The sequence below is a fragment of the Papio anubis genome, chromosome 5, assembly GCF_008728515.1.
Source record: "Papio anubis isolate 15944 chromosome 5, Panubis1.0, whole genome shotgun sequence".
NCBI lineage: Eukaryota > Metazoa > Chordata > Mammalia > Primates > Cercopithecidae > Papio > Papio anubis.
The window spans coordinates 915,310-938,376 of NC_044980.1; positions in this window are offsets into that span (position 1 = coordinate 915,310).

The following is a 23,067-nucleotide window of genomic DNA, read 5'->3' on the forward strand; positions in this document are numbered from 1 at the left end:
CACCTGCAGGACCTCACCACTGTCCTGGCAGGTGAGCATGGAGCCTGATGCTCCCTGGCGACGACCCTGGTCAGACTTCCAGGAGCGCCCCTGCGGGTAAAGTCACAAGTATGCTCTGTTCTGGGCTCAGCGGAGTGGCCTGGGACCAGGTCCTGAGTCCGAGGACCAGCTGGCCGGACTCTCCCTTGGCCACGAAGCAGCTCACACGGAGGGCAGGAGCAGAGGCCTCCTGACCTGGGGCGGAACCCCACATGAGGGCCTCCCTGAGGCCAACGTCCCACAGTGTTCGCTGGAGCCCGTGGCCGTGCGGGGCCACACCGACCCGGGGGCTGCGCAGAAACTGGGGCCCTCGTGCCCCTTGGGTGGGAATGGAACTCGGTGCCGCTGCTGTGGAAAACCACTGGGCAACTCCTCAAAAAGTTGACACAGACTCTCTGTAGGGCCCAACAATCCCACCTCTAGGCCTGTACTCAAAAGAATTGAAAACAGGGGCTCACAGAAGTACATGAACACACATGTGCACAGAAACCACATGCGCAGCAGCCGAGAGGCAGAAGCAGCCCAGACCTCTCCTTGACGGCTGAATGGATAATGGGACCTTCATTTGTTTCAGTCACAGCAAGGGACGCGGCACTGACGTGGGGAACCGCACGGGTGAACCTAGAGACCCAGTGCTCAGTGGGGTCGCCAGACACAGAGGACCACAGAACGGACAATTCCTTTTACATGTAATACCCAGAACCGATCATTTCACAGCGACAGGAGCCGGGTTAGCTGCTGCCTCGGGCTGGGAGAGGGGAACGGGAACGGCTGCTCATGGGTACCGGGTTTCCTTGCAGGGTGATGAAGATGTCCTGAAGCCAGAGGTGGCAGCTGCCCATTGCGAGTGTGATAAATGCCATTGAGTTGCTCACTCTAAAAGGGTTAATTTTGTGTTGTGTGAATTTCACTTCAGTTTTAAAAAGAAGAGGACCTGCCGGGTCCCCCAAGGCCACCACGACCCCTAGAGGTATAAAATAGGCGTGCAAATAAGCTCTGCCTTTCTGGGGCAAGCACAACCCCGGCCAGCAAGCACCATGCACTTTGGATCCTTCGGAGGCTCCCCGTGGAGTGTTTTCCAGACACTTTTAACGTATTCAAGTTTTATTTTACAGAAAAGTGTTTGGCGGTTATGTGTGGGCCCAGGGGCTGAGACACTGCTTGCTTGTTTTATTTTTCCTTGCTTTGAGGCATGTCGTCTGGTTTTTCTAAGGATCACTGAGAAGGGCTGGAAACTCGAATTCACGTCACCCCCACCTCGCCGGGTGGTGCCTGTGTGTCCTGAGGCACATCCAGCAGCCTATCCTCTCTCCAGGCTTCCAGGGACGCCTGTTTTGTGGACACAAGTTCCCTTCACTGTCCATAGTGCAGGTTTCTGAAAGGCTGTGGGGAAAATCTTCTACAAGTAAATTTAAATATCAAATGGAGAAGACCTCAGTGTTTAATCACACCCACCTTTTGTGGAAAAGAAAGAATTCATTCGAGAAACAAATCACCAGTCCCAAAGCATCGGCTCCATGACCCTGGCATTTTCTCTGCCACTCACTATGATTTTGACCTTGGACTTCACCTCCTCAAGCTTCCGTTTCCTTGTGGTTTGTTCCATAGTTTGTTCTCCTGTGTACCTCTCTGGGGGAGAGGATAGCTCCTCGGAAGGGGGAGATGTCCTTTAGATGGTTGATGGTGCAAGAAAAGGAGAAAGTAGCTGATGATAACGCACTGCTGACCCAGGGTGTTATCAAAGAGTCAGAAGGAAACAGGGCCCCAAAGTCGCCATTTATTAAGTACATTGAACTTTACTATAGCAAATAAGAGGGGGCTCTTGATCTAGAAAACAGGGATCATAACGCTCATCTCACAGTGTTTTGTGGGGATGATATGACATCCTAGAGCAGTGGTGAGTACACTCATGTTTGTGTGAACATTCCGGTTGGAGTGGACTAGCTCATCAAAGTCAACAACTGAATTCTATGCCCGCTTTTTACAGTGCGGAATAACAACGTGCACCATTGAAATGTAAGGTGACACTGCAGTCGTTACAAGATGTGATTGATCAAGATTCATCCAGCTGCTTAGCTAAGCAGGAGCGGCCCCACAGGAGGCCCCCTTGGCGGGGCTGGGAGCTCTGTCAGCAGCAGGACAGGGTCTCAGTCACAGGGGACTGGCCCAGGATCAGAAGGACCTCATGGGGCACATCCAGGGCAAGCACCTGACTCAGATCTCAGTCACGTGAGGGCTCAGCTTTCAGTGAGGGCTCGCGCGGGGTGAGGCGGGAGTGCAGGTAAGTCCTGAGAGCCGCCACACAGCATGAGGTTGTAGTAGGAGGAGCTGAGCTGCAGGCTGCATGCTCTCGGGCTTGTCACCGAATCGAACCAGGTCCGTTTGCCGGTGCACAGTGGAAAGCCGAACACCAAAGCACTGGGCTTTGCAGCAAGAAAGGTTTTTTTGCGAGTCGACTGGCCAGGAGACAGGAGGAAGTACCCAATCTGCCTCCCTGAGCTGGGGTTGGACCGGGTCTTCCAAGCATGCGGTAATGAGGTGTGCTGCCATGGGGATGGTGCTGGGGCTCCACTAATTGGATCCTGGATCCTGCCAAGCTACATCCACTTCTTCATTCAGTCCCTGTTCCCCGGTCCCAGCACTCAGGTTCCCCCATGTTGCACATGTGGGTCATCTGGGCTCGCTCAGGTCATATGACCTTCAGCCTGGGGGTCCACGGCAATTGAAGAACAAGTCACAACTCCATTACACGGATGTTGAACCAGATTGGCCAGATGTGGCTATAAGCTGGGCATGGTGAATCCTGCTTCGGCCAGAATTATGTGCAAAGTTGGAAATGAACATGTTGCCATGGACTGAGCCCACATGGCTGCCGGGTTCTGGGGGACGTGGACCTGTTTTGTGTACGTGGCTCATGCATCTTGCCAAAAGGTTCACTGGTGTGGTTTATCCTCAGCACATGTTCAGGGAGGCCACGTGCAGTCACTCCACAGTGCTTTTCTGAACCTGCCGAGCCACTGCCACACCCGGGAGGCCTGGACACCTGCAGCCCTCATCAAATTAGCTCTCACACCTGGGCCTTCATTATTCTTAGTCTGTGTCCCTCGTGCCACACAGGTGAGGTGCTGGGAGTTCAGCTGCAGACACTCCAGGGTGCAGTGTTCAATGTGAGTGAGGGAAACTGAAAAAGGAAATGAGGAAGGGGAAGGGGTAGCTTCTGGGACCTATTGGAAAATGGCTGTCCCTTAGACCCAAATCTGTCCACATACCCTCTATAAAAGTACAAAGAAAGTACACAAAACCATCCACAACCAAACAGAACACAGAGAACAAATAACACAAACTCCAACTGACACATAAAAGATGAAACAAACATTTGAACCCATCAGAGCTGGCAAGGGTTGGAGCATGCTTGGAAGACGGGAGGGTTTGCAGTGCCCGCGTGTAGGAGGAAGCCCATGACATTCACCAGAGGAGACGTCTGCTCCCCGAGAGAGGGAGACGAAGAGGAGGTCTAAGGTGGGGTGGAACAGAAGCTGCATTGGGAGCTGAAAGGGTGATGTTTGGAATGTGCACAGGACCCACGGATGCAATCTTGTGGGCAACTGTCTGGGGAGAGGAAAGCTTCTTGGAAGGGGGAGATGCCGCTTTGATAAGGGCACTACTGACCCAGGGTGTTATCAAAGAATCAGAAAGAAACAGGCCCCCAAAGTTGCCATTTATTAAACAAATTGAACTTTACTATAGCCAATAAGAGGGTGCTCTTAAACTAAAAAATTGAGTAAAACATCCAGACTCCCTCCACAAGGCATCAGCTATTGCTGGTCCAGGAAAATCTGACACAAATAATCCTGAACAAAATAAGATATCAGCATCCAGTCATAAAAGTTGACTATAAGAGAGCCAAAATTGAGAATAAGAATAGAAATTTCAGCAGGAGAGAAACCTACCTCAAAAAATTCTCAAAGCGAATGAAAAGTGTACCACAACCCTCCAAGATAAACAAGCAATTGCAGATTTAAAAGGTCATCATAAATCAGAGGCTCAAAAACTCAGAATGCAAATAGATAAATACTGGAAGGTGTAAAATTACAGCTAGCAACATTCAAGTAAGAAACTGAAGAAAAAGATAGAAATCATAACAAAAAGTAAGGATAAATTATGGGGTGCCCAAGGGAAAACATATGCAACCAAAAGCACAGTGAAAGACTTAGAGAACAGAAATAAGAAGATACAAATAAGAAATTAAAATGAAAATAAAGGAGATTAAAGATATGAGAAAATAATAAATAGAAAAGCCTGTCAAAGAATATACAACATAGATATAATTGGAGTAAATGAAGACTAAATTAACACAATGGAACAGAACTGATATTTAAAACTATAATTCTGGCCAGGTACAGTGGCTCACGCCTGTAATCCCAGCACTTTGGGAGACCGAGGCGGACAGATCACCTAAGGTCAGGAGTTTGAGACTAGCCTGGCCAACATGGTGAAACATTGTCTCTACTAAAAATATAAAAATTAACCAGGCATGGTGGCGTGCACCTGTAATCCCAGCTAGTCAGGAGGCTGAGGCAGGAGAATCACTTGAACCAGGGAGGAGGAGGTTGCAGTGAGCCAAGATTGTGTCACTGCACTCCAGCCTGGGAGACAGAGTGAGACCTCATCTCAAGGAAACAAAAACAAACAAAAAAACCACTATAATTCCACGCCTATAATCTCAGCACTTTGGGAGGCTGAGGCAGGAGGATCCCTTGAGCTCAGGAGTCTGAGACCAGCCTGGGCAACGTGGTGAAACCCTGTCTCTGCAAAAAATACAAACATTAGCCAGGTGTGGTGGTGCACATCTGTGGTCCCAGCTACTTGGGAGGGCTGAGGTGGGAGGATGGCTTGAGCCCAGGAGGCAGAGGTTGCAGTGAGCCAAGATTGCACCACTGCCCTCCAGCCTGGATGACTAAGCCAGACACTCTCTCTCTCTCTCTCTCTGTCTACACACACACACACACACACTTTATATACTTTGTTGATGAGATCAGATTCATGGGAACTTCTGGACAGTGATGGGAAAAGGTGACGGGAGCCTGTGTCACACCTGGAGCCCATCAAAGTGACCGAACAGCACTCCGAAGGCATGAGCACTTCCTGGTATGGAAATCATTCCTCGGTTTCCAAAAACATCCACACTGGTTTTTCTACGAATGGTGGGATTTTATTTAATTATATTTTATTGTTCAACCCTGTCTGTGTTTTGTAAGTTTTCTGAATTTAATTCTACCTATTGAAAGAAGAAAGATTTCTTGAGTACATCATGTACTCAAGAAAATCAACTTGGAGCATTGAAATAAAATACAAAAATTGTGGGATGCAGCTAAAGCTTAAGGAGAAACTGATTATTCCAATGCCTATATTAGACATGAAGAAAAAGTTTAAAATCAATTATCTTTGCTTCCACTTTAGGGAGCTAGTTAAAAAAGAAAAAATTAAGGTCAAGGTAGGTAGGGAAATAAAAGAAATAATAAAAATAGAAATAAATTTAATGAAATATAAAACAACAGGGAAAATTTACAAACCCAGAATTTGTTATTTGTAAAGATTAAGGCCAGGTTCAATGGCTCACACCTATAATCCCAGCACTTTGGGAGGCTGAGATAGGCAGATTGCTTGAGCTCAGGGGTTCAAGATCAACCTTGGCAACATGGTGAAATCATGTCTCTACAAAAAATACAAAAATTAGCTGGGCATGGTGGTTTGAACGCCTGTAGAAGGAAGCTACTTGGGAGGCTGAGGTGGGAGGATCACTTGAACCCCAGAGGTGGAGGTTGCAGTGAGCCAAGATTGCACCATTGCACTCCAGCCTAAGCAACAGAGTGAGACTCTTTCTCAAGGAAAAAAACAAAAGTTTAGTAAAATTGAAAATCCCTTAACAAGACTGATGATTAAAAAAAAAAAAAAGAAAGAAAAGGAAGGACAAATCATCAATGTCAGGAACCAGGAAGGGGCATCACAACAGGTCCTGCAGACACAGAAAGGGTAATGAGTGATGACAGGAACAACTTCACGCTGATGCATTCGACAGCTTAGATAAAATGGATGAATTCCTCGAAAGACACACATTACCAAAATAAACCCAAGCAAAAATAGAAAATTTAAATCACCCTATATTTGTTAAAGATATTAATTCATAATTAAACTTCTTACAAAGAAAATTCCAGGCTCAAACAATTTCACTAGTAAATTCCATCTAGTACGTAAGAAAGAAGTAACATCTATTCTGTATAAACTCATAAACTAGAGGAGGAACTGTCATTTCCTAAAATATTTTATGAGATTGTTATAACCAGAATTCAAAAACCAGACAAAGGTATTATAAGACAGGAAATTGACAGACCAATATCCTTCATAAGCATAGATACAAAAATCACTAGCAAAACATAAGTGTATCAAATTCAGCAATAAGTAACAAGAATAAGATATCACGATTAAGTTGGACCGCCTAATCATGATTCTAGAAAATTCTAGAAATGCAACATCTGTTTAACACAAGAAAATAAATCAATGTAGTTCACCATATTAACAAACTAAGGAAGGCAAATTATATCATCATTTCAATAGATGCAAATCAATTATTTGAGAAAATATTACACCATTTCATAATTGTTAAAAACTCTTAGCAAATGAAAAAAGTTGGTAAGTTTTTCAACCTGATAAAGAGATCTTACCGCTTCTTCTCAATATGGTACAAGAGGTAATAGCCACTGCAATAAGACATGAATGGGAAAATGGAAGTCATATTAATTCAAAATAAAGAAGTAAAAGTGCCGAGGGAAAGAAGCTGAATGCCAACTAGTTTACACTGAATTATTCCGTTTATATGAAAGTCTTGAACAGGTAAGACGAAACTTTGTTGTTGTTGTCTGTTCATTGTTGATGAGATCAGATTCATGGGAACTTGTGGGCAGTGATGGGAAAAGGTGATGGGAGCCTGCGTCACACCTGGAGCCCATCGAATTGACTGAATGGCACTCTGAAGGCCTGAGCACTTCCCTGTATGGAAATCATTCCTCAGTTTCCAAAAACATCCACATTGGTTTTTCTCTGAATGGTGGGATTTTATGTAGTTATATTTTATTGCTCAATCCTTTTTTTATTTGTAAGTTTTCTGAAATGACTATGTATTACATTGGTAAATCAAAATATTAACTAATCCAATGTAGTCCAAACAGTAAAAATATGACCTAAAATTATCTCCAGGTATGAATGCTTAGCAAAGAGTGATGTAGGGCTTAGCTCTCTTCTGAGCTATTTGGTGAACTCTTTCTAGAAGATGTTCTTACAATGAACTTGGGTAATGGAAGGAAGGATTCATAATCATAATGAAGGCCTAGGGCCGGGAGGGCATCCGGTCAATAAGAAATTGGCCCTAAATCTCGAAGGTCCAGGTCTGAGGTTGGTCAGTCACTCCTCTCAGGTCAGCCTTGGAGGCAGCTGCCTCGTATTGGCTTCTTGACTCTTTGTCCTTCCTCTTCTCCATGTGTTTTGGGTCACAGGTCCTTTCTTCCTAAGTTTCACAAAGTTCTCACTGAGGTCTTCCTCCTGCCATGTCCTCAGTTACCTCCTGGGCTCAGCCCCACAGGATGAGCTCCCTCTGTTGCTGCTCCCCTGGGCAGCTGGCATCTGCAAACACCACATGGCCTTCCAGTTCTTCTCCCACCCCCACCCACCCTTGCCTCCGTGGGGAGGGCAGCAACTCTCCCGGGTCTTTGCCTCTGGAGGGCTGAGGCCCCACTCTCTTCTCAGGATTTGTGCCCATTGCTTTGGTGATGCAGACACAAGGAATCCCGTCTGTCCTGTCACTCCCTGTCCCCTCTCAGAGCTTCCTTTTTTTTCTGACCCCTTCTGGATGCATTCAGGACAGGACACAGCGGGCAGTGTGGACAGCAGGTGTGTGTCTCCTGGCTCTGACTTCTGGGTGACCAGAGGCCCAGGGGCTTCGATGCAGGAGGGCCATCTGCTTTGCTGCCCACCATGTAGACAATGAACACAGAGCCCCAGATGAAGCAGTGGGAACTGTCTCCTCCAGGACTGTCCTGAGGGGCAGTGGACACAGCCCACAGTGGATGCCGGCCTTGCTGAGCAGGGAGACTAAGGACAGCAGCCCAGTGAGACCAGGAGCTCAGCTGAGAGGAGCCGCGCCCTCTCCAGGGAAAGCACTGCACCTCCCGTGTGGCGTTGGCTGTGTTGGATGCCGCCGGTAGAGAGCAACACTGTGGCCTGAGCCGTGTCCTCCAAATTCATAGGTGAGGCCCCAGCCCCCACGGGACTGTATCTGGAGCTACAACATTGAGGGAGGGAATTAAGGTTAAATGAGGTTGTGAGGAGGGCCCTGACCCAACAGGACGTGTCCTTGTAAGAAGAGAAAGCGACACCAGGGATGCGTGTGCAGAGGAGCAGCTGTGGGAGGACACGGGAGAAGCCACAGTCTGCAGGCCATGAAGAAGCCTCGGGAGAAACCGCCCAGTGGCCCCTTGGTCTTGAACTCCCAGACCCCAGACTGCGAGGGACCAGTTTCTGGTGTTGAAGTCCCGGCCCATGGTGCTTTGTTACTGCTGCCTGAGCCAACAAGACCGGATGAAGAGGAAGGACAGCAGTGTGCCAGGTGTGTGTGGGCCTTGCACAGCCGGGGAGGCTCTGGTGTCAGGAGATCCCGTCTCCAGCCTGACTGGGCAGTGCTGGTGAGTCCGCTGACATCCGGGGCTCTGTGTTCGTTGTCTACATGGTGGGCAGCAAAGCAGATGAGCCTCCTGCATCGAAGCCCCTGGGCCTCTGGTCACCCAGAAGTCAGAGCCAGGAGACACACACCTGCTGTCCACACCTGCTGCCCTGGTGCGACTGCAGAGAAAGGCAGAGACCCGGGGCATCGGCTATGGCACCAGGATGCAAGGCACCAAATGCCTCTTCCTCCCTGGGAACACTGGCAAAGGCTCAGCGAGCCGCAGCCTGGCGTGAAGATGAGTGTTGGTCTGGGCCGTGCCTGCCTGAGCAGCCCGGGGTTTCCTGTGCCCTCTAGCAGAAAGCTGGGGGCCTGTGGGGTGACCCAGGCTGCAACGGTCATAACCAGGGCAGCACTGGCTGTCGCTGGCTGTCCCAAGCAAGCCCTTTATCTCTGAGAGGGCAGGGTGCATGTGTGTGCATGTGTGTTACGGGCACCTTCCCAGGAGGTAAGCGACATGCCAGCTCCCCTCACCCCACTCCAGGGGCCAGTTTCCACGGTCTCAGCTTGGTTGGGGGTGTGGGCTCCCTTGCCCTAATCCCTGGGGGAGCCCATTTTCCCAGACACAAGGACAAATCAGGCCGACTCGGCCGGGGACAGACAATTTCCTACATTTATTTGTTTCTCCCGAAAGAAGGCTTCTGTTTGGTTCTAATGAGTAGCTTTTCCTAAAGAGAAACAATAATAACAGCAGAAACGTAAGTGGATTCTGTAAACTTGTAATCATACGTGTCAAACACAGCGTGGTATTTTCCCCCGCAAAATAGAAACGGTGGGAAGTCATATAGAGTGGGTGCGGGAAATTGTGTTTTCTCTGACAGAAGTTAATTCTAAACTAAGTATTCCCTGAAAGGAAAGCAGGGAAACATTTTTACATGTCTATCATTCGTCCTTAGAGGACACAAAACAAATACGTTTTTTAACGCTTGACACCAGTATTATTCCGGGTGGCCTCGGGCTATATGCTGTTTTCCAGTTTGTAGAATTGGAGGAGAAGAAAACAGCTCTGCATTAAGAGGAACATATTGTACAGGTTAATCATAAGCACGCAGAAATCAGAACGCTGCCAGCCGGCAGGACGGAAGGCCTGGGCACCAGGAGTTGCGGGAAGGCAAGGAAGCGGAGGTGGCAGCAACGAGGGGCCAGACCAGGGTCACAGCCGCTGTGGCAAACGCTTGCGGATGTGCCATGGCTGGAGCTCTTTTGGGTCCCTCTCTGTTGGGAAGCAGCCCTTCACAGGTCTCCCAGTGATGCTTACATGCAGAAGGAAGCTCCTTGGAAAGCCGAGGGTCATTTTATCAGAGTCCATTCCCCAGGAAGTCCCCATCAAGGAGCACCTGGGCAATCAGGTCCTGAGGCAGATGGCTCATCAGGGCCAAGGCCCCGGGGCTATCCCAGATCCTCCTGCAACTGTGGTGGGAATTACGACTGGTCCCCCAAGTGAGCCCAGACGCACACAATGCATAACAGTGTAGCAGCCACAAGGCCGAGGTTCCGGAGGGCCTTCTCCAGCCTGGCCTTCGGTCACTCCCACCCCGGCCTCTGCCTCTGGGAGGCAGGCCCATGTGCGTCCTTTCTGTGGAGCATGGAAGTCTTGCTTTGGTGGGAGGCAGCCCTGCCTGGGGTTTCCACTTTGAGGTTCTTTCTTTTCCCTGGGATTAGGAGTGTTTCATCGCTGACCCTGGGGTCAAGCCTCTGGATTTCTAAGCCCACAGTCCCCCATGAAAACCCACCCCGCATGGCTGTTGCTCGGGGAGGGCTCTTGGGGTCCCTGTCCTCTGAGGGTCCAGCAAGAGGTCAAAGTGTGCAGTTACTGGCCCTGGTCCCCACTGCCTGCCAGCCTTCCTCCGCCACCCAGCCTGTCCTTCCAGGGGCACACGTAGGCCTTCCTGGACCCCCACAGGGGAGCCCCAGCCCATGCACCTGTCCCGTCCTGAGGGCAAAGTGAGGCTGAGGGGCCCCTGGACATGGGTCCCGTTCCTTCCCGTCTCCCGCCAGTACGGCCTCCCCAGCACAGGCCCTTTACCATCCTTGTGAAATTTTCGGCAGCATCTGGAAGGGAGCTGGAAACGTGGCCCAGGGAGTGAGTTTCCCACAGAACATTCTAGTCCAATGCCGGCCCCGGCTTCTCTTCTTTTTTCCTAGGCTGTGCGCCTTTTACTCCCAGAGGCATCCGGCCACCGTGGCTCCTGTGGGGATGGTGTCTCTCCCGCTCTGTCTTGTCTCTCCATCCCTGTTTCTGTCTCTGTCATACATTCACGCTGCATGATGGCCAATTCGGTCCAGCAAGAAGGTGGCGCTGCGACCCCTCCACTCCAGAGCATGGCCGCCACCACTGCCCAGGGAGGGTGGGGGGAGGGATGCTCTGTTTTCAGTCCCAGGAGGATCACACTGAACCCCAAACAGGTCTGCTGTTGGCATCAGAGATGCCTGTGGAGGGACTCGGCTGGCAGCCCCTGGCTCAGGGCTCAGCATCCTGCCAGGGGTGGCTCCTGGGTGTCCTTTGCTGGACTCAGGCCTTGTCACTTCACTGAGGCCTTCAGCATCCACAGCCTTGGGGGATAAAGCAGTTTCCGTTGATAAAAGAAAGACTTCAGCCAAATTAAATGTAAAGGAGTTTAATTGAGCAATGAGTGACTTGCGAACCAGGCAGCCTCCCCAGCCATAGTAGGCTCTGGGACTCCAGCATAGCCTTGGGCAGAAGATGATTTATGGACAGGAAAAGGAAAGCAACCACAGAAAATGGAAATGAGGCTCAGACACATCCGGCTTGTTACAGGTTGGTGTTTGCCTTATTTGAACACGGTTCGAACAGCTGGCGACATGTGGTCCGCCCAAACTCAGTGGCAGGCACAAGTGTAGGCGATGGCCTGTTTACACCTCCACTTGTTATAGTTGACGACGTGCAGAAAAACCTTTAGACCAAACTTAAAATATGTAAGGAGGCAGCTTTGGGCTAAAGTTGATTTAGCCCTGTGCGTTTTGAAACTCACATTGGCAAAAATCTCTTTTATTCACTTTCCCCAAGACACCTTCTTGGGTCTTCCGACAGTGTCTTGCTGCACTCCAGGATCTTTCTCTAGGAACATCAAGCAGGCACCTGAATGGATCCTGCACCCTCGTTCTCAGCTCAGCCCTTCCCTCTGTCAGAAGTGGGGAGGGCAGAGACACTGTTTCTGGAAGGTCCTTCTGTATCTGCTCTCCCACTCCCATCTCACCCTGGCCCACACCCTGGGACCTGGTTTCACAAGGACCTGGCAGAGCAGCCTTGGGACAGACCCTAGTTGCTAGAGGGCGGTGCAGCTGCCTCCGCCTCACCCCTAGCCTCAGCCTCACCCCTAGCTTCGGCCTCACCCCCAGCCTCAGCCTCACCCTCACCCTCAGCCTCACCCCCAGCCTCGCTGGCTCCCCTCTGCAACTCCACCAAGCTGCAGAACAGCTCTGAGCCGTGCTCACTCTCTCCTGGGCCAGGCTGCAGACAGCACTGCCAAGCCACCCGTTCTCCATGGTCTCAAACAGCAAAGGCTGCAAATGCTTAGGTCACTTTTCAGTCCCCAAAACTTTCTGGACTCACACCTGAGGAGGCACCTCCAAGGGGAGCAGGACTGCAGCTGCCCAGACCAGGAGGGAAGCTCCAGGGCTTGATTGCCCACCTAGTTCCCATCCGAGGTGGCCTCTCACTGGGGCCATTTAGCTGAGGGGGTTGCTGAGCTGGTGTGAGACCCCTGCGGCCAAGTCCCCCAATCTCCTGGGCTGTGTGTGGCGGTTCCGGATCCAGCTGTCCCCTCCTCATGTGAGAAGCACGGGTGGCAACTGCAGGCACTGCTCAGGAGCCTGGGGAGTGGTCTCCATACAGCTGCCCATTCGTGCATCCTTGGTGCTGTCTTAGCAGGAGATAAAAATGTCACCCGACGTACCCCTCGGAAGAACCCCCCCATGCCTCAGCTGGTCCTCCCCTACACAACTCCTACATAATGTCAGTCTCCTTGGTAGGGGTTAATAAGGGCTCTCCTGGAACTTGGGTGATCACTTCAGAGCCTTTCAGCCTTGGAGTAATTCTGCCATTGACCATCAGCCTTGCGATCTGTGAGCATTCCCCAGGAGAGCGCCCGTCTTGTCTCAGGAAACTCCCCTTGATCACGGCCCACTGGTTCAGAGTCAAATATGGTCTCAACTGTGGAAGTGGACGCCCCAGAAATGCTTCACACCTTTTCAGTGCTTTCATTTTCCTAAACAGGAGGGCTCCTCTGGTGTACATATGTGTGCACACACACTGTCATAAACACACCACACATGCAAACACATAAGCGTGCCACATGCAAACACACATGAACCGCACACGCACTAACATGCCATGGTGCATGCACATACCGCACACATGCGTGAGCACACATACCACCCATGCGTGCACCCTTTGCACTCACACACATTCACACGTGTGCTCACATGTGCACACATGCACAGCATGCAAACACGCCACACACACCACACACCACACATCTGTGCACACACATGCTCTGCCCTTCCACATGAGATTCAGTCATTCCTTTGCAAGCTCTTCCCCTGCAGTGGGCCCTGTCCCCAGAGATCCCTGAGAAACAGCCACACACAGTTTGTCTGAAACTGGGCTCTGGACACAGAGCTCCGGAAGGGGTCCCCTGCCCTTGAAAAGGCCACAGGACTCTCACCAGCTTGTAAGGACTTGCATAGCACAGTGTGGGTTTAAAACAAAGACGGGTCCCTCGTCTGTCAGATACCATGACCAGCATTGCCAGGTTGCCCCTCCTCCAGCTGCTAGGAAGGGTGAGGCTTGGTAAGGCTGGATTACTTATCAGTGGGGGAATTTTCGGGCCTTTTGAAGTGACTTTGTGAGTCTGGAGGCTCTGAGTTTGGCCCGGCGCCTGCTCTAGGGGTTGACACGCGCACCTATAAATAACAGCGGTGACAGGTCCCCTGTCAGCACCCGCTGATGGACGGCCCCTTCTCCCGCCATTACAGCCTTGTGACTGTGGGAAAATTAATTTAAGTGGTAGTTAATTTCTAATGAATTCCACTCAAGCGGCTAATATGGTCCCTCGGCGTTATGGTAACCTTCATGGATCATTGCATTATGTAAATAAATTCTACTTTATGCTGGTTTATTAAAAAAGAGAGTGAAGATTGGGAAGCCCGGTGAAATCTTGTCTCAGACGCACAAGACTAACAGACAGCAGGGGAGACATTTAAGGAAGGGAAGCCGCCCAGTCCACAGGTGCTTTCCTGGAAGGCTGCACTTCTCACCTCTAACTTTCCAGGTTGGCTGAACTGCCCACTTGTAGGGCTCCGCATATACATCTCCAAATCTCCAAAGTCCATTTTGTTTTGTTTTGTTTGAGATGGAGTCTCACTTTGTCACCCAAGTTGGAGTGCAGTGGTGCGATCTCGGCTCACTGCAATCCCTGCCTCCTGGGTTCAAGTGATTCTCCTGCCTCAGCCTCCTGCGTAGCTGGGATTACAGGCACGCGTCAACATGCCCGGCTAATTTTTTTTTTTTTGTATTTTTAGTAGAGACAGAGTTTCACCGTGTTGGCCAGGCTGGTCTCAAACTCCTGACCTCAGGTAGGAGGAGATAAAAATGTCACCCGATGTACCCCTCGGAAGAACCCCCCCATGCCTCAGCTGGTCCTCCCCTACACAACTCCTACATAATGTCAGCCTCCCAAAGTGCTGGGATGACAGGTGTGAGCCACCACGCCTGGTCTCCAAATTCCTTGTGTCATCATTGCATTCCAAATGGAAGGAGGAGCGTTCTGCCTTAAACCACATGCAGTTCCTAATAACCCTCAGAGACAAACCTTGGGAGTACCCTGATCGGAAGCCTCAGTCTGAGGACAAGTGCAGGCCGGAGGAGCTGGGCATGTTTCGGCCTCCTGGTCCAGCATGGAGAGGGAGGGACATGCAGGCTCCCCATAAATTCTTCTACGCCACCCTCAGCAGCCCACCCTGTGGAGTCCCCTCCACGGCCCTCCCTTGCTCGCTCCTGGTCACTCCAGGAAGTTGCTGCATCTGAGCCCACCCTGTTCAGTCCCCTGGTGGCATTCGCTGAGCCAGAGACGCCCTCCACCCTGCAACTCTTTCCCGTCTCGGCACCCAAAGCCCTCCGTGCTCCCAATCTTCCCCCAGTGCCTGGGCACCCTGCTTTTCCCCTGCTGTGGCACCATCCTCTTCTATGGGGGAGCCCACAGGGCTGGAGCCGGGACCCCTTCTGTACCTACACATTCTCCTGGGAGACAGCGTCCAACCCTCAGCTTTCGCTATGCTTTGTTCTGGCTGTCTAATGCTGCGGTCAAGTCACCCCAAGGCAGGAGCTTAAAACAGTAACGACCTTGCATAAAATAGTAATGACCTTGCATGTTGTTCACAGGTTTGGGCTGACTGGGCTCAGCAGGGCTGCTCTTGTTCAGCAGTGGTCAGATGGTGGCTGTGGCTGGGGTTGTCCCCTTCATCTTACCTAGTCCTCAGACTGAGGCTCCCATACCTGGGCCCCTCTGGCACACCTCTGTCTAAATGGCCTCTCCATGCAGCAGCCTCTGGGTCTGACCACTGAATGCTCCCAGGGCAAGGGCCCCAGGATAAGCCTGCAGAGGCTTCATTGGTTTCCTAAGCTCACTTTTCATTGTGTGGATGGAGACGGTTGCAGAATCCCATCCAGGCAGGAGGCGTGGGGGCAGAGACCTCACCTCCTCAAAGGAGAAGGGTCCAAGAATTCTGGGCACGTTGCAAAACTGCCCACTGTCACTATGGCCTGGGCACCCAGATCTTCACCTCCGGACTCAGGTCCAGCCTCTGGTCCTCTGTCTCAGGGGCTCACCTACATGGGCTGTTTGGGGGTGTTTTTCCTTTCTTCCACCCAGTTTCCTGCTCACTGCGGGTTTAGCCAGTGGCAGGTGCTGGCAGATCAGAGTGAGACGGACGCTTTGCTTCAGCTCTCCCTGCATGCAGCAAGCCTGGGTGTCTCGGGGGCCCCTCCACACAGCTGCCCTCGGCTTGGGAGCTGTCCCTCCCCTGCCCTTCCTGTGACTCTTCTTAAACCCTGCTCTTATATTTATGAAAGCTGGTGGCCAGGCACAGTGGCTCACGCCTATAATCCCAGAACTTTGGGAGGGCGAGGTGGGCGGGTCACTTGAGGTCAGGAGTTCGAGACCAGCTTGGCCAACATGATAAAACTCCATCTTTACTAAAAATACAAAAATTAGCCAGGTATGGTAGCACGTGCCTGTAATCCCAGCTACTTGGGAGGCTGAGGCAGAAGAATCGCTTGAACTCGGGAGACAGAGGTTGCAATGAGCTGAGATCGCACCACTGCACTCTAGCCTGGTGATAGAGTGGGACTTCATCTTAAAAACAAACAAAAAACAAAAACAACAACAACAAAAAAACTGGCTAAAGGTCACCTGAAATCACCCAATTTCCATGTGCCATCTCTTTCCTGCCAGCTCCAACCGACACTGTTTCTCTGAACACCACGATGGGACCCAGCCTTAAGGTGCCATTTTTCCTTCCAAACTCACCTCTTCCCAGTTCCCCACTGAGCAGAGCGAAACATCATCCACTCAGTCGCCGTCAAAAATGAAGAGGCCAGGCGCAAATTTCTCCTGTTTCATCGCCACACATAGAATGCACAGGTGTGTCTAGTCTGCACCTAGGTCTACTGTGGAGTCTACCTTACCCAGGGTCTACACCTGGGTCTACCCACCAAGCCTACCTAGGGTCACCACCTGGGTCTACCCTGGCCACCCTAGGGTCTACACCTGGAGTCTACCCTGGCCTACCACAAGGTCTACACCTGGGTCTGCCCTGGCCTACCCTAGGGTCACACCTGGGTCTACCTGGCCCTACCCTGGACCACACCTGGGTTTCACCCACAAGCCTACCCTAGGGTCTACACCTGGGTCTACCCACAGAAGTCTGCACCCTAGGGTCTGCACTGGGTCTACCCTGGAGTCTACCTAGGGTCTACCTGGGTCTGCCCTAGGGTCTACACCTGGGTCTACCCTAGGTCTACCCTAGGGTCTACACCTGGGGTGCACGGCGTCTGCCCACAGGGTGCACCTGAGTGCCTGGAGTCTGCCTAGGGTCTGCACCTGGGTCTGCCTGGAGTCTGCCACAGGGTCTGCCTGAGTCTGCCTGGTCTGCACAGGGTCTGGGTCTGGAGTCTACCCTGAGATTCTGGGTCTAGGGTCTGGTCTGCTGGAGTCTAGGGTCTACACTTGGGTCTCGCCTTGGGTCCAGGGGTTTCCCTGTCGTCCACTGCCCAGCCACAGCGCCCTCTGGTTGGGCCACCACAGTAGCTCTGCCTGACTTCCTGCCGCAGTCCTGGTTCCTGCCGTCTGTTTCACACATGGGGCCGGATGACCCCTGGAAGCACCCACAGGACTTCCCGTCACCTCTGGGATCACGCCCACCCATGCCCAGGCTCTAGACCCTGCCCCTTCTGACCCCCCAGCCTGGCTCACTGCCCTGCTCCAGCTGCCACCTAGACACACGAACATGCCGTCCCAGGTAACCCCCATGAGAAGGGACCCTGAGGTGGGACTAGGTGGGAGTGTGTGCTGGGGAGACCTCCCAGGACCAGCACAGAAGGAGGCAAACTGCACATAGGGCTGGCATCAAGAGCATTCCAGGGCAGAAGAAGGAAAAGTAGAAGACGAGGCTGGGGATTTGAAACAAATTTGCATTATTTACTATTAATTGAGTCCAAACAAACGGCACAGGAGCTACTCCCCTAAATCTAAAATTAAATCCTCATTTCTAGTGGCTCTATCCTCTTTGCCATTGGTGGCCGTCCATCCTACAAATGACTGGCCTGCTTGCCTTAGTGCGTCCTGATAGGGCCAAGGGAAGGCGGCACTCCTCGTGTGAGATGCTGTGGATGTGTTCCGGAGATTTCTGTGGTCATGTCACAGGCAGGGACGTCCCGTGTCCACTTGCAGCTCTTGCTTTTGTCCAATTCTTCTTTCAGCACAGAGGGGTGCCGGCTTCAGGTGGAGCCGGGGCTGCATGGCCCTTCTGTTTTCAGGCCACACCAGTGTCCACCCAGCAGGTCTCTGCTCAACACTGGGAGTAAAGAAAACCCAGCCAGGCCCCCACTGGGGAATGGGACCTGGACTTGGCCTGATTTGAGCCATTCTCCTGAGGCCTGTGAGTCCCAAGGCTGTGGGTGGCCTGTGCTCCAGGGTCTCTCCAGATGGGGCTTTGTCTGCGGACACACGAGGCTGTCAGGGGCCTGAGCTGGGCCTGGATTTCCTAGGGAGGCCCTGGAAGGAGGCCATCCCTGAAGCTGGAGCCTGCAGGAGGTGCCTTCGTGGGGAGCCTGCCCTGCGGGAAGCTGCTCTTGGCAGACCTGGCATCCCCGGTCCTTTGCTTGTCCTTAAGTGAGCTTCCAGCAAGGCTGCAGCAAGGATTTCCAGGTGCCCAGACTGCTGGGCAGGCTGGGACTAGGGGAAGCAGCGCTCCTGGGCAGGTGAGTGTGAGCTGGGCGGTGCCTCCTGGCCAGGCCTCCTCTGCCTGCATTCCCCACGCAGCCCATGACTTTCCCAGGTGAGGCCGAGTTAAACAGAAGAGAACTCGCTGTGCAGCAGTTTCCTTTGCCATGCACTCTTCCCCCAGAGATGGCCTCCAGCCTACCCCCGGCCACCTCCTATCTCCCATATCCCTGTCCTGGAGGGCTGCCTCGCCACCCACATCCGGCCCCCTCTGTCCTGGTACCTCCCCACACAGAGCAGACCTGCCCTGGGCCGGTCCTCTCTTCCCAGGAACATCTCCTCCTTGCCCCTGCTGCCCCAAAGCTGCTAAGCCAGAGTCTGAATCCTGCCCTGCCTCCACTGGGTCCCCGGGAGGGCAGGGCTGTGTGGGTCCCCCTCCCTGGAGCCCACCCTGCCCACGTTGTGGCCAGGACTGGAGTGCTGGAGAGGAGAGCAGGGGCTGGAAACCAGTCTTTCCTCCCTCCTGGGGGTTCCTGGATTTTTTTGAGACCCCAATTGCTGTAGGGCCTTGACCAGTAGGGGCACCTTCCAGTGGACCAATGGACTTTACCCACGTGTCCAGCACCTGCCTTCAGTGTCTCCCCGACACCTTGCAGCCCGGGAGCTGTGGCAACCTCATCCTGTCTTCCCTTCTCCCTCCCCTCCTGCTGTTTTTCTGTCTCCATTTCTATCTATCTCTGCCTTTGTTTCTCTGTCTCTGTCTCATTCTCTGTCTCTATATGTCTCTATGTCCATCTCTGTCTCTGTCTCTTTCTCTGCATCTCATCCCCCAGGGGTCCCCATCAGCTTAACGGAGGTGTCCACTCTCCACCTGCCCTGGGGTGATACACTTGGTGGGGAGACGGTGTGGTGCAACGCAGTGGATTTTAGATGGGAGGGGGCAGAGCCAATCACTGGCTGGTGGGGGCTCCTCCACTTAGAGATGGGGTGACCTGGGGAAAATCACTTCACTGCTTTCACCTGTAAAGTGGGAGGAACGGCGACACCCGCCTCCCGGAGTCCCTTTGAGGATTGAATTGACGAATGCACCCTAAGCAATGCCTCGTGAGTGTGCCCCGTGTAAATGCTGGTGAGACCATTACCCAGGTCCCGGAGGGCACCCAGGCACGTGTGGCTTCTGTGGGGTTCCTGTGGCAGAGACTTGGGAAACATCAAACAATATTCGTAGCAACACCTCCAGACTGAGCCGTTAGCATCTGACCATGACAAGGGCTGCCTTCTCTGTGAGTAGAGACAGAGATTACATTCGGTGGTGGGAAGTGCAACTTCAGGGTAGCCTGGGTGATACCTGTGAACTCAGCAGCTATGATAAATACTAAAGCAAAAGCAAATTTTGCATTTCAAAATAGTAAAAGTAAAAAATCAAAATTAAATTCTGATAGTATTGAGAGCTGAAAACCATTTGTTAATAAAAGCCTCCCAATGAAAAGTGTTAGAAAATCTAACAATAATTATTGGAATCTTACCACATGCAGTTCTTCCTAAGCAAGTTTTACTGCAAGTCCTATGAGAAGGTTCAAAGGTTCTGGCCACAGAGCACCAGAACCAACGGATTCAGCCGCCAGCAGCTAAGGGCGACCTCCCTCCTTTCCTCACAGCAGCCTCCGATGAAAGCAACGTCCAGGTGACGCTGGGAGAGCTGCCTAGAGGGATGAGAGGAGCAGGGGCCCCGGGTGTTTCCTTTGTCCTCCAGCTCTTCCCCGTCTGCCTGCCTGGAATGTTGGGAGTAATCGCTAGAGCACTGGCCACCCTATCGTGCCAGGAGTTTGTCATGAGGATGGAAAGTAAGCACCAGGGTTGGCTGGTGAGGGAGAAGGGAAGAAAGAGACCGGGAAGTCCAAACACGGAGATGCCTTAGCCTTTGGACAGCCTTCCTTGAGGCAGGCAGGCAATATGCTGCATGTTTGGTTTAAACCACGGCTGAGGCAGGAGAATAGGGTCTGGAGAAGGGGAACCTAAGGCCGATTCACGCTGACTTCCTAGAACTAAATCCAAAGGAAAACTCCAACTTTCCGTGCCCAAGTAACCACAGGACCAGAGGCTACTCCCTTTGCAACCCCTCCCCCTTTTTTCTGAGTGGCAGATGAAAAATTGAAAGTACTTCTGATTAGTCCCCTCCTGCAACCAATCAGGCTGGTCTAGGGCCAAGTCTGTATTTGCATGGGAGTATAATACTGTAACTTCACTTCAGCCTCTGATTGGTCACTTTCCACAACCAATCAGACGTTTGTATAGGGTATAACTTTGTAATTTTGCTTCAGCCTCTGATTGGTCCCCTTCCACAACCAATCAGACTGATCATAGGCCACTACTTCATTTAGGTAGGGTGTACACAAGTAACCAATGGGAAACCACTAGAGGGTATTTAAACCCCAGAAAATTCTGTAACTTGCTCAGGCCCGTTTCCATCATGTGGAGTGCACTTTCATTTCCAATAAATCTCTACTTTTGTTGCTTCATTCTTTCCTTGCTTTGTTTGTACATTTCGTCCAATTCTTTGTTCAAGACACCAAGAACCTCGATACCTTCCACCAGTAACACTATTTTCATCCCTTCTCTTTTGAAGTGGACACAATTCATAACCAGCTGTACATCTTTGGATGATCAGGCAGGACTCTCCTAATACATGAATCTATATACATAGCATGCATTTGCCACAGTGCATGATTCAAGATAAAAGCTTCATAAACATTTGGCTGGATGAGTAAAGAATTAGAGTTTGATTCACTGACCACAGGAAATGCCTTTATCCTATCTCAAACAGCATGCTAGCTAATTAAACTGATCAAAATTATACATAAGAAATCGATGACAATTTTGGAATAGGTGACTGCATTCTTAACCACTGAAAGAACCTTAGGAGAAAGCGTGCCTCCAGACGTCCTGAGAGACAGCAGGCAGGCCGCCGGGATTTCTGGGTAGCAATTCATCCTATGTTGACTCTAACAGCATCACTCTGTAAGGAAAAACATGCACCGCTTTCTGAGGAAAAGACAATGAATCTTTAGTGGTGGCCAGCCAGGGGAAGCAATTCTCATCTCCACCCTGGGGAGCTGCTTGGGTGGGTCCTAAGGCTCCTGGGGTTGGCTTCCTAACAGCATGCTTCTGAACACTGACACAGCCTAAGTCAATTTCTCATGCAATGCAAAACAGCTTTCTTTGTTGTATGCATTCCTCATTTCTTCCATGCGTTTTAAATAGGAAACGACAGTGGGAACTGGGAGAAAAAAACCACCTCTAATTGGGAATCATGACCACTAATTATAAAATGGGGGAAAATGCTTTAAAATTCAAAAAGAGGAGTGAGAAAAGATAAACTTGTGTATAAATGCAGAAAAACACCATCAGTCATACATAATGCTCATAATATCCTAAACCACCTTGAGAAAATGAAGGACACAGCCACCTGGGGGAAGAATGGGGATGCCCCCGGGTCACTGGCAGGAGCTGCTGTCCAGATGCAGCCTCAGGTTGCAAGACGGTGCACAAGACAGAAAGAAACAAGAATTATAGGCATTTGTTTAGAGACTCACAGGATAGAGCCCAGAGGTCCTGCAGGAGTTAATAATCCTGCTGGCTTCTAGGGAGAGAAACTGGGTCTTGTATTCAGGAGAGAACTTCATTATATACTCAGGGGTCATTTGCATTTTGAACCATGTGAACACATTATCTAGTAATACTAATTTAAATTAAAATTGTTTTCAAAAACGTTCTATACTGTAGTGGGTTGAACAGCATCCCCTGCAAAATTCCTGTCTACATGAAACCTCGAAATGTGATCCTATTTGGAAATAGAGTCTTTGTAGATGTAATTAAGAATTTCCAGATGAAATTATCCTGGATTAGGGTGGGCCCTAAAGCAATGACGGGTGTCTTTCTAAGAAGAGGAGAAGGCCTGACGAAGACACAGGCAGAAGATGGAGCCCTGTGGCCAGGGCCCAGAAAGGCCTGGGGCCACAGAAGCTAGAAGAGGCAGGAGGAATCTGCAGTCTTTGGAGGAAGCGCTGCCTGGCCCACACCTGGATGTTGGACATCTAGCCTCCAGAGCTGCGAGAGAAGACATTTCTTTTGTTACAGTTTGTAGTAAATGTTTATGGCAGTCACAAGCAACTAACGCACCACTTCATTCCTTTTTAAATCATCTTAGTCTCTAAAGAAGTATACTTGAAGTGTAATTAACAAAATAAATTCCCCCCCACTTTTTTTTTGTTTGTTTTTGGAGATAGTTTCATGCTGTCCCCCAGGCTGGAGTGCAATGGCATGATCATGGCTCACTGCAGCCTCAACCTCCCAGGCTCAGATGATCTTCCCAACTCAGCCTCCCAAGCAGCTAAGATCACAGACGTGCACCGCCATGCCCAGCTACTTTTGGTATTTTTGTAGAGACAGGGTTTCACCATGTTGCTCAGGCTGTTTCTGAACGCCTGGGCCTCCTGCCCAGCGATCCTCCTGCCTCAGCCTCCCAAAGTGCTAGGATTACAGCCACCGTGCCTGGCCTTTCCCCTTTTCAATCTTAAATATGTCTTCATCTGGGATGAACAAGAGAGGTGTCTTTCTAAAGCCGATGGGCATGTAATGCACAATAATAAAATATTATACAGTTTGTTTCTTGCCCAGTCACTTACTCAACAAAAGCCAAAGAGAATTGCTATATTTGGTATAATTAAAAAATAAATAAATCATATGTCACAGTTTTTTCCAAAGTACTTTTATATGAAACTGGTTCATTGA